Raw genomic sequence first — 15647 nt, forward strand, 5'->3', positions numbered from 1 at the left:
TGAATATGGATATTTTCATCTGATTTTTGGATGTTTTTCTCAAAATTAGACTTAGGACTCTTTTTACTAAGGTGCATTAGGGCATTAACGTGCGGAGTAGTGTGCCTACAATGCCGCGCGCTAGACGCTAACGCCTCCATAGATCTTGCGTTAATATTTTCGTCTATCGTGCACTTTTGTATGAGGTAATCTTCAGAGTGTGCTAAAAATGCTAGCGCACCTTAGTAAAAGGAGCCCTTAGACAACTTATTAAAAATGTGAAAATTTACAGAAATTTAGGAATGTATGGGAATGTTTATTGAAAATTAATGATTAAGGTTTTATGCTTAGTTTTAGATTTATATGTCATATATTATGACACTCTATGACTTTTTTCTGTTTTATACTTTTCTGTTTGTATCCTTTTAAATTTTAAAATTTCAATAAATTATTTAATGGAAAAATGCCCCTCTATATATCCATATTGAGACCGTGGATGTACTGTAATTAATAAGTAAACCTTTGCTCCTCTCACATTAATATAGTATCTATGTCTCCACCTTTCCATCTAGTCTTCAGACATTTAATTGCAAATTTTTGAGTTCTGAAATGGAATGGTTAGCTGCATACCAATATTTTAATTAAAAGGGCAGCACAGGAGTTTTAATCATTCTCTTGGTTTTACCTATATATGACATATTGCAAGGAGAGATGATGATTTAGCTCACTTGAGTTATACTGCAAGCAGAAGAGTGTCTGAGAATGAATTTCCTTCCTCTTCTCAGGTTTGTAAGGTTCTCCAAGGAAAGCACTTGAGCAACAAACAGATGCTTTTAGTCCATAAAAGTGTGGATCTGGTTGTGGGCTCTGGTAGAGCCAAGAGAGAGTAAAAAATTAAAAAAAAGAATGGCGGCACAGTCAATTATTAGAAAACCAGAACAAAATGTCTTCATATTTGGGGATAAGGCAGTGTAAAAATATCAAAAGAAGAAAAATGGACAGATATACTGTAGGTGAGAACAAGATCTTAATTGTGAGCCGCCCAGAATTCTAGATGGTGCGGGATAGAATGATTATAAATAAATAAAATCATGAGGTATTACCACATCTAGGATGATACAGTAGAAAGTCAAGAAGACAGCTCAAAGGAAACTGATGAAGAAGAAAGAGAATTGTAGAAAAATTTGCCTGTCTTTGAAGAAATAAATAGAAAAAACGAACAGAATAAGAGACTTAATGTAAACATAGACAAGCAGGGTCCCAAGATACAGGCTTGTTGGACACAATTACAGCATAATACACAAAAAAGAGTAACAGTTGTTGACCAGAAAATTGAAGGAGACGTTACATAGGAGGAAAAGAAAACAGGCAAATGTTTGCCAGAGATACCCACTGATCAGAGCGTGGCAAGGAAAATGATTTGCTCAACAGCATCAAAGTACATAGTGCTTCCTAGTTGTGGTTCATTGAATCTTGACGTTTCACTAATGTGACTCCCTGAGTGGCAAAGGCTTTATTCCACTGAATTAATGGCTCTTGCCAGCTGGCTTTGAGGGATACATTTTCAGCTCAGCTTTTGTTGTTTTTATTATGTTTATTAACACAGCATCTTCCCAGAGGGAATTTTCTTTAAGAGTAAAAAAGCACTTTTCACATAAAATCCTCTTAATCTTCATGTTGTGGTGTATCTAGTAGCCAGAAAAAGACAGTAATTTATGAAGGTTGAGAATTGCCTTGGAATATAAAATACACAGAAAAAATAAAGGGGAATATAATATTACCAAACATTCCTTATTTGTTATATTTCTCAAATGATATAAATGTTATGCAAATGCTATTTATGTGCACATTTATAGGCCCAAATTCTATATATGTTACTTAAAAAATTAGCACCAAGTATGATTCTATGAAAGTTATGGGGGGATATCCTACATACAGTGATGAAATTTAAGCACTGGTAGGTGCCTAAGTTAATCGAGAAAATGCAGTGCCTATTGGTGCCTAAATAAAGGGTGCTTAATGCCACTATGGGCATGACTAACGCTGTAAACAGCATTAGGCGTTATTCACAACAATGAAAGGTGCCAGAAATGTAGGCCAGGAAAACCCTCACCTACATTTCTGGTGCCTATCTTTCATGGAGGCGCAATTCTCTATAGGGTGCCATCGCGTGATTGACATGTGATCTTCAGCCACTTTTTAAGCGGCCACTGATACCGATACCCTATAGAGAATCCGGGTCTATGTGCACTGTATAGAATAATGCCTAACATCACCTAAGTGCCGTTAAATATCGCTATTACTCAAGAACCAGTAATTTATATAGATTTATAACCAACCCACTCCACTAAATCATGTAGAAGGACAATAACTGGGTTGTTATATCAATATAGGAATAGGCTTAATCGAAATACCTCAGCCCCACCACTCCACCGCAATAATAATTTCTAAAGCGGGAGATTTACGTGGTGCTTCATCACTGGTAAATCGTCTCTAGCGCCGTGATTATATTTAGGTTTTATTTTTTAGTTTTTCTACTTATCAATAAATAAAGAGTTGTAAAAGTGTGTAAGATTATATACTTAACGTCTATACACAGCTAGACCTGGGAGTCTGACTCGACATGTTTCGCACTAGTTGTGCTGTCTCAAGGGTCTCCCTGTATAAAGATAAAAAGCCAACAACTTAGGGCAGTAAACGTGACATTTCTCAACATATCACCGCCCTCCACTCAAATCTCAATGTATACATAACTGTCCCCTCTCATCCCGACTCACCGAGGTAGCCGCAGTCATCCGACTCTCAAGTGTACTGTCTGTGAAAGATGGCGGCGGCATCCTCAGTACAGGTATAAATAATTACCTTAACATAACCACACCTCCCACAGCAGCCTATTGGTCCAATCACCCTCCAATCAATGTACTCCAGTCAATCTCAGGATTCAATCCCCGCGGTTCCACAGTATCCAATGTAAAAATTAATCTCTGCTCAATCTCATTCAATCTCCGTACATCCTTCCCACCCTCCCTCCCCGTTACTCTCTCAACCACTCGCCACCTCAGTTGATCCACCCCATGTTTATATCTCTGCCAGTGGATTACTAAGGGGGCCTGAACAACGTTGTTAATAATACGTGACTTATGTTCATTAAGTCTAATCTTGATCTTTCGATTCGTCCTACCAATGTAGACCAACTCACATGGGCATACAATCGCGTATACCACATCTTCAGATGTGCAATCCGTAATTGCATTCGAATATAAGGATAATGGTCTACCTGGAACCCTCCATACGTCCCCTATGATGGCAGAGGAACACCACTGGCACTTCCCACAGGGGTTGATACGACGGAAGATACTGAGAAGGAATTGTGTATGAAGGCCACTGCACTTGAGAATGAATTACAGCAGGGCCATAATATGGAGGAATTTGATAAGAAATTGAGTGATTTGAAATCCACTATTCAACTATTCCGAGAAGAGGTGAAGGTAACGAAAATACGGAAGTGGAAGAGGGATGAAAGGGATTACCTCAATGATCGAGTGTACTCCTGGCAGCGTCGGAATTTTAATACTCCTCAACGACAAAAAGTCTCATTTGATAGTTCCTCAGGGGATTCTGAAATAACCAGTGAGGAATCAGCTGACGCTAATAGTGAGAAGCCGGGGGAAACAGCCAAACCACTACGTGGCAGAGGAAGGACACGACAACAGAGAGGCAGAGGCAAGGTCACACAGCCTGCCCCCAGCACTCGGACTACGAGTCGTCAGTAATAAATCTGTCTACTCTTCCACTTACCGTTGAACAACAACAAGTGTTGGAGTTGGGGTTGGGATTTGTTCCCACGAGCACCCCCGATTTCTTTAAACTCCACGTGGCTCTACATGCTTTCATTCGGAAAATGCAGTTAAAGGTTTTCTTTCAGAAACATAATGAGAACTTTATGTGCCACCAAGTGGATGTTACCCAACCCATTAAGAATACGCAAGCTGAAGAAGAATTGAGTTTTGACAACACAATAGAGATTTGTAGGACTAAATCCAACTGGGTCCCCCCTGGCCCTGTTGATCCGCTAATTGTAGCATTTCGTGAATTGGTTAGTAAAGCACCCTATGAGTTACAGTCCCAATGGGTAAATAGGGGCCCGCATAATATTTCAAGAGCTCAGTATCAAGGCCTGACAAGCTTGCTAGCTGAAGACCAAGTGATTATTATTAAAGCGGACAAGGGGGGTGCCACAGTCTTACTTAACAGACAAGATTACGAGCAAGAAGCTCATCGTCAGCTAGCTAATGCTCAGGCTTACTGTAAATTGGTGGGGGACCCCACTGAAGCTCTAGGGGCCAAGATACTTGAATTCCTGAATATATATTTGGAAAGTGGCATGATCACCCACAGAGAATACAGGTATCTCTATGAGAAACATCCAATAACCCCTAGAATTTCCTTCGTGCCAAAAATACACAAAACTTTGAATTGCCCACCGCGGCGGCCAATAGTCAACACTCGAGGGTCGGTTCTGGAACCTCTCTCTAAATTTATTGATTTTTTCCTAAGGAGTGAGGTCCCTAAGATACGATCCTATATTAGGGACTCCTCAGATTTCCTTCGAAAATTAACAACAAATGAGATTAGTATGAACGGGAAATGGATGGTGACGCTGGATGTAATCTCCCTCTATACCCAGATCCCTCAGTCAGAGGCATTGAAGGTCATATTCGACATTCTTGGCCATCGTATCCCTCCCCAACGGGTGTCTACCACCTTTCTCATGCAATTAGCTAAATGGGTCATTCAAGAAAATTATTTTCGGCACCATCATGAATTTTATCAACAGATTCAGGGGGTGGCCATGGGGGCCACTTTGGCCCCCTCGGTGGCAGCCCTCTTTATGGCCAAATTTGAGGAGGACAATGTATATCCATCACAATGGTTTGCTTCCATTGTATTTTGGGGCTGTTTTCTTGATGATGTTTTTTTCATCTGGGACGATACAAGGGATGAGCTGGATCAATTTGTTCAACATCTTAACATGATTGATGACAATATAAAATTCACCATGCTGTGCCACCGTACACAGATGGTGTTTTTGGATATTGCTATTTCTGTCTTTGAAGGTAAAATCCAGACTTCGCTGTATCGTAAACTGGTGACACGGAATACCATCCTCCACTACGATAGCTTCCACCCATTCAAATTAAGATTTAATCTCCCCATAGCACAATTCTTACGTATTCATAGGGTTTGTTCCTCTTTAGAGGAGTATAAAAAACAGGCGGATCTGTTAGCGGGCAGATTTCGCAGAAGGGGTTACCCGGAAAAATCTATACGTCATGCATATTTAAGGGCTAGATTCGCTCAGAGGGAGTTACTTCTGGGTATTCCAGAGGATGTTGAGGGGGACACCCAAGAATTATTGACATGTGTGCTTCCCTATTCGAAAGCTACTAAGATGCTGGTGGGTTATTTACATCGCTACTGGCACATAGTACAGATTCACCCATCTCTCAGTGAGTTCCCTCGGATAGCATACTCTAGAGGTAGGACCTTGGGACAAAGATGCGACCCTTTAAAATAAGAGAATAAGACTGTGAGGGAAAGAGGATGTCACAACCCCTGTGGAAAGTGCCAGTGGTGTTCCTCTGCCATCATAGGGGACGTATGGAGGGTTCCAGGTAGACCATTATCCTTATATTCGAATGCAATTACGGATTGCACATCTGAAGATGTGGTATACGCGATTGTATGCCCATGTGAGTTGGTCTACATTGGTAGGACGAATCGAAAGATCAAGATTAGACTTAATGAACATAAGTCACGTATTATTAACAACGTTGTTCAGGCCCCCTTAGTAATCCACTGGCAGAGATATAAACATGGGGTGGATCAACTGAGGTGGCGAGTGGTTGAGAGAGTAACGGGGAGGGAGGGTGGGAAGGATGTACGGAGATTGAATGAGATTGAGCAGAGATTAATTTTTACATTGGATACTGTGGAACCGCGGGGATTGAATGCTGAGATTGACTGGAGTACATTGATTGGAGGGTGATTGGACCAATAGGCTGCTGACGGGGGGTGTGGTTATGTTAAGGTAATTATTTATACCTGTACTGAGGATGCCGCCGCCATCTTTCACAGACAGTACACTTGAGAGTCGGATGACTGCGGCTACCTCGGTGAGTCGGGATGAGAGGGGACAGTTACGTATACATTGAGATTTGAGTGGAGGGCGGTGATATGTTGAGAAATGTCACGTTTACTGCACTAAGTTGTTGGCTTTTTATCTTTATACAGGGAGACCCTTGAGACAGCACAACTAGTGCAAAACATGTCGGGTCGGACTCCCAGGTCTAGCTGTGTATAGACGTTAAGTATATAATCTTACACACTTTTACAACTCTTTATTTATTGATAAGTAGAAAAACTAAAAAATAAAACCTAAATATAATCACGGCGCTAGAGACGATTTACCAGTGATGAAGCACCACGTAAATCTCCCGCTTTAGAAATTATTATTGCGGTGGAGTGGTGGGGCTGAGGTATTTCGATTAAGCCTATTCCTATATTGATATAACAACCCAGTTATTGTCCTTCTACATGGTTAAATATCGCTAGACATCCCAACATGAAGACACACCCTATTTATGCCCGGGATTTCTTATACTAAGGCCCTGATTCTGAAAAGTGCCATCCCAATTTTAGACAGCTGTAGGCATCCTACAGCTGTCTAATCAACCAATCGGGATGCACGTTTTTTAAAAACCTGGGCCAATCAGGCCTTAGGATTAGTGTAGATGGGCGGACCCGCTATGCCTAAGGCCTGATTGGTCCAGGCTTCTAGATCCTGGGCCAATCAGGCCTTAGATTTAGCGGGGATGGGCCGGGAAGGGGCGGGCCCGTCTCATTTCCACGAGGCGGGCCTATTGGCTGGACAGCAGCAAGACCCGTCCAGCCGACCAACATTTAAAGGTTAGTTGGGAGGGTCGTTAGCATGGGGGATCTGGAGGGGGTCCGGCTTTCCGGCAGGAGTTGGGCATCTTCCTGCCTGTGATTAGGAGTTTGGGGGGGGAGTGGGGGTCCGGGGTTCCGGCAGGAGTTGGGCATCCTTCTGCCGGCGATTACGAGTTTGGGGGGAGGGGGGTTCCAGGGTTCCGGCAGGAGGAGTTGGGCATCCTCCTGCCGGCGATCGGACAGGCGGCCGCTATACATATCCCTTGCCACGATAAGTGTAGCGGCCGTGTCTAATCTAACCCGATTCTCTAACCAGCGTCTGTAACATGGACGCCGGTTACAGAATCGGGGTTTAGTGTAGGCCCGATTCTGTATAGGACACCTCTCCTGGGCGTCCTATACAGAATCAGGGTCTAAATGTCTGCACCTAATTTGTGCGTACAGCGATGCATAAGTCAAAAACATTCACCTAACTCAAAAACACACCCATGTTCTGCCCCTAATCAAGGACACTTTTAACTGCATACTTAGGACTAGATGCATACTTTTTGTAGAATTGCAGCTTACGAGTTTTGCATCTAACTCCAATTGACTTCTTCTATGTGTTGTTAATTCCCAATTATTGAAGCTAATTAAGCTTGTTAATCAATTAGGTACCTACATTGGCTACAGTCACTGATGCAGGCACCTAATTTTAGGTGGACTTTATAGAAGTTGGGGGATATTGATTACTTTTGGGACCTGAGTGGCATTTCTTTTCTCTCATAACTGTAATGATGTGTGCTTGTTTTTAGTAATTCCATTTCTACAACCTGTATTTTGGTGACTTTGTTGGGAACACCCTATTTTATTTTTGCTGTAAGCAGAAAAAAAAATTGTAATTGCAACCAGTAAAACTGGTTTGCTTCTTTATATAGTTAACCCAAATTTGCACCAAACATTACACTTGCATCCTAGTCTCTATATACACATCCTACTGTTTTTTGTGTGTTTTTTTTAAAGTTTCCAATGTAGTGATTGTCAAGTCACAAATTAACATCACAAAAACTGAGTAGCTCATTTTCAAAAAAGAAACACATGCAAAAGGTGACATAAAGGGGGAGATGTACTTTTTAAATTATTATTTACAAACCCTTCCAATTCACTATTTTCAAAACCTATATCCTAGATGGATATCTATGTGGTTGATAGTTTGTCTAAATCTCAAGGGGGCATGTTAGAGGTGTGATGTGGGGGGGACTAGGGCGGATTTATGACTTGGACGTTTTTCTGTGAAGAAAGAAAGATAGATCTCCAAAAATATGTAAAATTATATCAACATGCTTTTATAGCTAGTGAAATTCACATACACTCAGAAATGTGTAATTTGGCCAAGAGCCAGAGTTCCTATAGCCAAACCCACCACCCAATCACTGTGTATGGAATATTATAGGGATTTCATAAAAGTAATTCACTTGTTCTTTTGTAACATTGAAAACAAGACTTTCACTTAGCTTTTGGGAAATAACAAGTCCCGACATGGACCATGTTTCGAAAGACTATCAAGGAACCCAAAAGTGAGCTTCAAACTTTTCGAAATGCCAAAGTAGTCAGGCGGTGTAATGTCAAAATGTGTTATTCTGAAGGATAAAACAAAAAGATTGAATTATACCTATTGCAAAAATACTTATTATAAGTGCATACATTGTGCTATTCTAAAAAACTATTTTAGGCATCAAAACAAAAAAGGTACCTGCCATTTAGAGGTCTCAAACCCAATGCTTCTTTAATCGCATTACTGCTTCATTAGTGTGGTGGTTAAAAAATGGAAAGGGTGAAAGGGTATGTCTAAGCATGGATGGACAAATCAAGATCTAATAGACAGCAGAAGGGTCCTACATATGCGCAAATTTAACCAATTCCTAATCTACAACTAAACTTTGCCACCTATCCCATGACACTTTAATTATCTCAGGAGTCTCTCGTGAGGAACTTTATCAAAAGCTTCTGAAAATCTAGATATACTATATCAACCGGCTCACCTTTATCCACATGTTTATTCACACTTTCAAAGAAGTCAAGCAAATTTGTGAGGCAAGATCTCTCTCGGCTGAACCCATGCTGTCTCCGTCTCATTAAATCATGTTTGTCTACATGTTCCACAATTTTATTTTTTTATAATCGTTTCTACTGAAAACCCACCTTTTTGATATAGCCTTCAATCCTTAACCCTACTCCTCTGCCCACCAACCCAGCCAGCTGATTAACCGTTCCCCTTAACTGTATCTATGACATCCTGTTTGTTTGTCTGTCTTGTCTTTCGAGCAAGGACTGCTTTCTTCTTCTTTGTGACTCTGTACAGCGCTGCGTGTCTGGTAGCACTTTAGAAATAATTAATAGTAGTAGTAATATTCATATAAGATGCTCAAAGAGGAAGAATAACACCAGTAGCATCTCTCTTCCTCTCAATTTCTCATTTCCCTGGAGCTTTTACCAACTTGGCAGAAGTGGCACCAGCATGTAAGACTCCTGTTCTCTTAGGTCTCCTGGCATGAGGGATCATGAGGAAGTTAAAGTGTAATTCTCCCCTTAAGCTCTGCAGCTATTTGCAAAGGGTTGAGCCAGCATTGTGCTAGTTACTCTTCAAAAGTAACTAATTAGTTATTAGTCAGCTTAAAGCAATTAATTAAAGTAATTGAATTACTAATTTAGGAAAGTAATCAATTACTATTTGCAATTACCTGTTTAGAGTAACTAATTGTTTTTCCCTTACCAAAACCACATCCAAGAATACTTATAGCAAAAGCTTTATGGTACCATATCCATTTATTACACAACCCCACTGTGGATATTGCATAACTTCATTTCTTGATGCTTATTTCAAGGTTTGGTTAACTCATGCCCACCACATCCACTGTCATGCCATGCCATGTGCTGGTTTCTGTTCAAAAGTGATTACAATTACTGGGCGAGTAAATAAGTAGTCACCTTCACCGATTACTGCAAGAAAGTAATTAACTAGAAATACTCATTATTAGTAATTAAATATTGCACAACACTGAGTAGGGCTTCTGTGGAAGTGTTGTACATGGGATGGTTACCTCACACTCCCACCACCTCTACCCAAGGATGTCCCTGTATCTGATTATGGCATCTTTTTTCATGGAAGATAAAAAGCACAGGATATAGAGAAATGTAAATATCAGACCTAGGATAGCTAGACTCAGTTTTCTTATGTCATTCATAAAGCTGTGGTTTTGTTTTTTCACTTGATCAAGCAGTATCTGTAGACTGATTGTGTATAGCCTCATTGTGATGGGAGGCAAGGGAATGTCTGAGATTGTCATAGATTTCCTTAGTTATTGTAAATTATATCTAAATCATAGTAAGCAAAGATATCTGTTGTACCTGGAAAGATGAAGCTTTATTATAATATGTATTTCTTTCCATGACTTATTTATGAAATTTAATAGAGAAACTAATCTGTTTCTTAAAACATTTTTTCAGTGCAAATATGCCCAAGGGAATAATTACCTACAAATGCAATAATGGTTTTAATGAGATGAACAATTGTCTATTGAGACCCGATCTAAAACACTAATGTTTTTTTAGGTAGGCCACCAGATAGTAACGCTTCATGATTCCAGATCCAAAGAAGAAAGGCTATACAATCTATGTAAGGAAAAGATAAACATTTATAAATAAAGAGATATATCAAAGTCCACCTTTTGTCAGTCCAAACTAGAAAAATCCCCTTAAGGCAAAACTGTGGTTGAGTAGTTCAGAACCTGGAATTAGGATGCTAGTTTGCTTCTTAAAGTAATCTATTAAAAATGACTCATCCATATCGGTCCATATTCTTTATATTGAACCCAAAAAGTCAGCACCAACTAGAATGACAATTAGCGCAATTCTATAAAAGCTATGTGCACCTTATAGAACTGCACTAAGCACCAGTGCATGTCATAACTTTTAGGCACATCCATTGTGGCCAAGAAACCAGGCCTAAATAACTGTGTCTAAGTCAGTGGTCTCAAACTCAAACCCTTTGCAGGGCCACATTTTGGATTTGTAGGTACTTGGAGGGCCTCAGAAAAAATAGTTAATGTCTTATTAAAGAAATGACAATTTTGCATGAGGTAAAACTCTTTATAGTTTATAAATCTTTCCTTTTGGATAAGTCTTAATAATAATATTGTCATTTATAGCTAAAAAGCCATATGATCATGAAACTGTTTGATTTTACTTTCATGATTATGATAAACATACTGAGGGCCTCAAAATAGTACCTGGCGGGCCGCATGTGGTCCCCGGGCCGCGTGTTTGAGACCACTGGTCTAAGTTGTGCATGGTCCAGGCATAGTCTATATCAGTGTGCATAACCCTGATTGACTCTCTATCCTATCTTGCGATGTAGGTCTTCCCTTTTTCCTTTTGTTTCCTGTATGTTCGTGTGTCTCTGTCCATGTATCCCACATTTCTTTTTAGTGATGTATGCCACTTAGAAACCTGATAAGCAGATTATCAAATTTTAAATAAACTTGGAAACACACATGATCCGCCTATGCTCTTTTCTTGGTTGTGCCCTCTTTTCAGATTTGAGCACTAGAACTGGATCCAAGCCTGCAGATTTAACCCTTAGGCTATTCCTCTACTCCTGATTATAAGGAGGCACTATTCAGATAGGGATTTTGGATTTCACTCACCTTGTTTTTGGTATTAGTTCAAGTTGGTTTACATCCAGGTATAATAAGCATTTTCCTGTCCCCAGATGACTTACAGTCTGTTTATACATAAATCCTTTATTCATGAGTTTCAGTGGCACTGTATGGATAGTGTTATTATTTTTTATTTTTAAAGTCTTTATTCATTTTTAAAACTTTCAACAAGTGTAACATAATATACAATCATTTTATACTTTAACATCACTTAATATATCACCAAAGTTAACTCACATCAAATATCCTTCCCCCCCTTATACCCAACAATTGTACTTAAGCATAATAAATCATAAAATATTCCCTCCCCCTCCCCACCCTGGACGTGTATGAACAAAGGGAAAAAAGTAATATTCATTCCGTACAATATTTTGTCAATGGCTCCCAAACATCCCTAAATTTCTTAAAATGCCCCTGCTGTATGACTATTACCCGTTCCATTTTAAAGATTTGGCATAATGAATTCCACCAAAATTATAATTCAGTTGATCCAAATTTTTCCAGTTTTTCATAATTTGCTGTATGGCAACCCCTGTCATAACGAGCAAAAGTTTATTATTATTATTATTAGAAGAGATTTGACTCTTGGCTCTCATGGAAGTACCAAATAATACAGTGTCATACTGATCATATAGTGATACTGATAGTGTTATTGAAAATGATCTCTGCCTTGGCATTATAAGGACAATTCTACAACAGGGCACCCACATTGTAGTGCACAAGTATATAGAATATTGTCACTTTTATGGGTAAGTATATACTTATCTACAGTATGTATGTGGCAGCAAAACATCTACCGTATATATTTATAGGTATAGGTAGATCCCATGCATAGGTTAAGGGTAGTTTTAGACCCAAAAATTCTCTAAAATCCCTTACCTGGACTAGCACCTCTCTCTCTCCACCTTCTACCTCCAGTGGAAATCTGTTCCCTCTCTCCCTCCCCTCCCCCCACCAGCCCAGGAATCCCCACCATGCTCTTTGTCTGCCGGCATCTGCAAAAAGTAGTGTCAGAGTTGCTGCAGCAGCAATCAAGAGGCTGCTTGAAGCTTGCCCCAGAGTACATTCTCTGATTCTTCCCATCACACAGGATGTAACAATTTAAGAAACAAGCCACAATTTACATGAGTATACAGATAGTATGCAGAAATGTGAAGGGGGTGTGTTCCAGGAATGGTTTGAACAGAGTTGGACAGACTATCCCCTGGATTCTATAAAAGTTGCTCATATTTGTGTGCCAAAATTCAGGCATAATCATGAAATGCAACTTATTTGGTGTGCAATTTGTATGGTTAATGAGCAAATTAATGGAAATAACTGGACACTAACAATTATTGACAATAATTGGCACCATCTTGGAGTTGTACTTGCATCTGGCTGCATGCTATTCTATAAGGCAGTGTGCCTAACGCCCATTGTGCATGTCTCAAAAGGGGGCTTGGCTAAGGGAGGAGCATGGGAGTGACTATGGGAGGAGCATGAGAGTGACTATGGGAGGAGCATGATAGTGACTATGGGAGGAGCATGGGAGTGTCAGGGCATTCTGACAATTTTCACATGTCGGGGGTCTTTTACAAATGCGCCCATTATATTCTATGGATGCGTTAGCATTTAGCATGCGCTAAATCAGCTGGTGCACCTTAGTAAAAGACCCCCGTAGTTATAGAATTCTGAGTCAGTGCACCTAACAGGAGGCGAGTGTGGTGCAGTGGTTAGAGCTACAGCCTCAGCACCCCGAGGTTCTAGATTCATACCCTGCACTGATCCTTGGGACCCTGGGCAAGTTACTTAGTTCTCCACTGCCTCTGGTATAGCAGATAGATTGTGAGCCCACCAGGACAGATAGGGAAAATGCTTGAGTACTTGTATGTGAATATGGTTGTATAACTGCAAAAAGGTAATATACAAGTCCCTGTCCCTAACTTAAGTACCAGCATTTACATCAGGTTTCAGCAGCTGTATGTCTGGCTCCTATGGTAAGGAGCGAGCAGTGGCATACCAAGGGAGGTGGGATAGGGGAGGTCCACCCCAGGAGCAGACCATAAGGGTCTACTCCCAGAGTCAGAGTCATGGTCTGGGATCTTCATTGTTCTGCTAGAGTTGGGCCGTCCTCTCTGCCGGGTCCTGCATTCACATAAGCAGAAAGTAGGTGGGACCGGCAGAGAAAAAGACCTGATGCCGGCAGAATCCACCCCTCATCCTAATAAAATAATAAATATATATGTAATTGCTGGTTGCTTTGGAACATTTGTTTTTGTTCTTTTTTGTAATATGTTTATTCCCACTGTATTTTATCCATGGTTGTATATGTATTTTACAAAAGGCTCTACAATTAGTAAACCTTCTGTAAAATGTTTTACAAATTATGTCCTGATTGGATGTCCTTTTCCTGATCTAGATTGCATCAACAAAATTAGCTTTAATAACACCCTCATTATGTGCTGGGTAGTTATAATGATTATACAGATTTTTCTTTCCTTTTACATTTCTAAATGCAGTCCAAAATAAAGCTGCTAGGTTATCCAACCCAGTGGTTGTAGCCTGGAAGTATCTGAAGTCTTATAATTGTAAATCATGTTCTGATTTTATATTTGCATAAAATATATTCTATATTTCCTTTATTACTGGAAATTGTGGGGGAGTTGAAATGATTTAAGGGAATTATGCAGTTTTATTTAGATGACTTTGAAATTTGAAAGAATGATGGTCTTTATCAGATCTCTTGATTTCCTTTTTTGACATTTTTCCCTTCTAGGTATATGCAGAGTCAAATAAAGTAATTTCTTTCTTTTCAATCTACATTAAATTTGGATTTTCATTCCAAGTCAGCCCTTGGAAAAGTCACAAGCATGGCAGAGACTTTGCTTCCCCAGTAAGCCCTGTGGTGTGAAGCTTTCTTCAACAAACGAAAAAGAAATGTGAAAAGGATAAGTCATTTATTTTCCGAGGTGAAGGGGCTAATTGTGCCTTCGAGCTCCCCTGAATTTAACATTGGCAGTGTAACTGCACACAGCATGTTGTTCGTTCAGTTTTAACTCCAGAGAACATGCGCTTCGCCGTTGCTTGATTTCTATCACTCTCATGTTCTACCATTTACTGTTATTTTCTGGAGTTGTAATGATGGGCGCCCAGCATAAATATCTGGAGCAGTCTGTAGACATGTCCCAAGGGAAGCTCTAAGCAGCCGTGCCTTTCACAGGGAAGAATCTGAAGAAAAAAAAATGTACTTCGCTTTAAGGTTATTGCAACATTGCAGAAGGACATGCCTTGCGAAAGAAATATAAATGGAGTATTTACAAATTATCAAAAGGTAGAAATAGGGGCAAAGCAGAATCAGACTTGATGCTGCATTTCAGCACAGCCTATTGTAAAGTGATTGAATCAATATAAGTGTGAAAGTGGAAGCACTTATGATATCACAGTCAAAAAGCAGGACTGGATGGAATGGCACAATCCATGGGAATAAAGCACTATTTTGTTTGGATGAATATTGGTTTGAGCCATTTTCAACTGGAGCCAGCCCTGCAGAGGAGTGAGTGGGGATACTCTTGTGCCTACTACCCATCAATATAAAGGTAGGTCCAGTGGATGGGAGGGGCACTTAGGAGGGGGGCTACTGTCAGGGCAGGTACTGAAGTGGGCTGCAATCGATAGGTGGGTTGCAGATTTGGTTGTGGTCAGGCTCTATTCTTAATGTGAAAACGGTACTTACATTTAGGCACTACCCCCTGGATTCTCTAACTGGGGCCCTTGTTAGCGGCCGCCAATCACGTGTCAATCATGTGACAGTGCTGGTTACAGAATTGCGCCTGATTGTAAAGATAGGCAGCTGAAATGTAGGCCCAGAAAACCCAGGCCTATATTTCAGCTGCCTATCTTTGCCGATAGATCAAAAAACTAGACCGCAGCTGCCATAAGTTGATCACAGCAGGGGAATTTCTCCCTGATCAGCTGAACTGGCAGGATTCCCCAAAGCCATAAGGAGTCCTGAAAGCTCAGCTTATTGGGGGGGGGGGGGGG

The sequence above is a fragment of the Geotrypetes seraphini genome, chromosome 5, assembly GCF_902459505.1.
Source record: "Geotrypetes seraphini chromosome 5, aGeoSer1.1, whole genome shotgun sequence".
Classification (NCBI taxonomy): domain Eukaryota; kingdom Metazoa; phylum Chordata; class Amphibia; order Gymnophiona; family Dermophiidae; genus Geotrypetes; species Geotrypetes seraphini.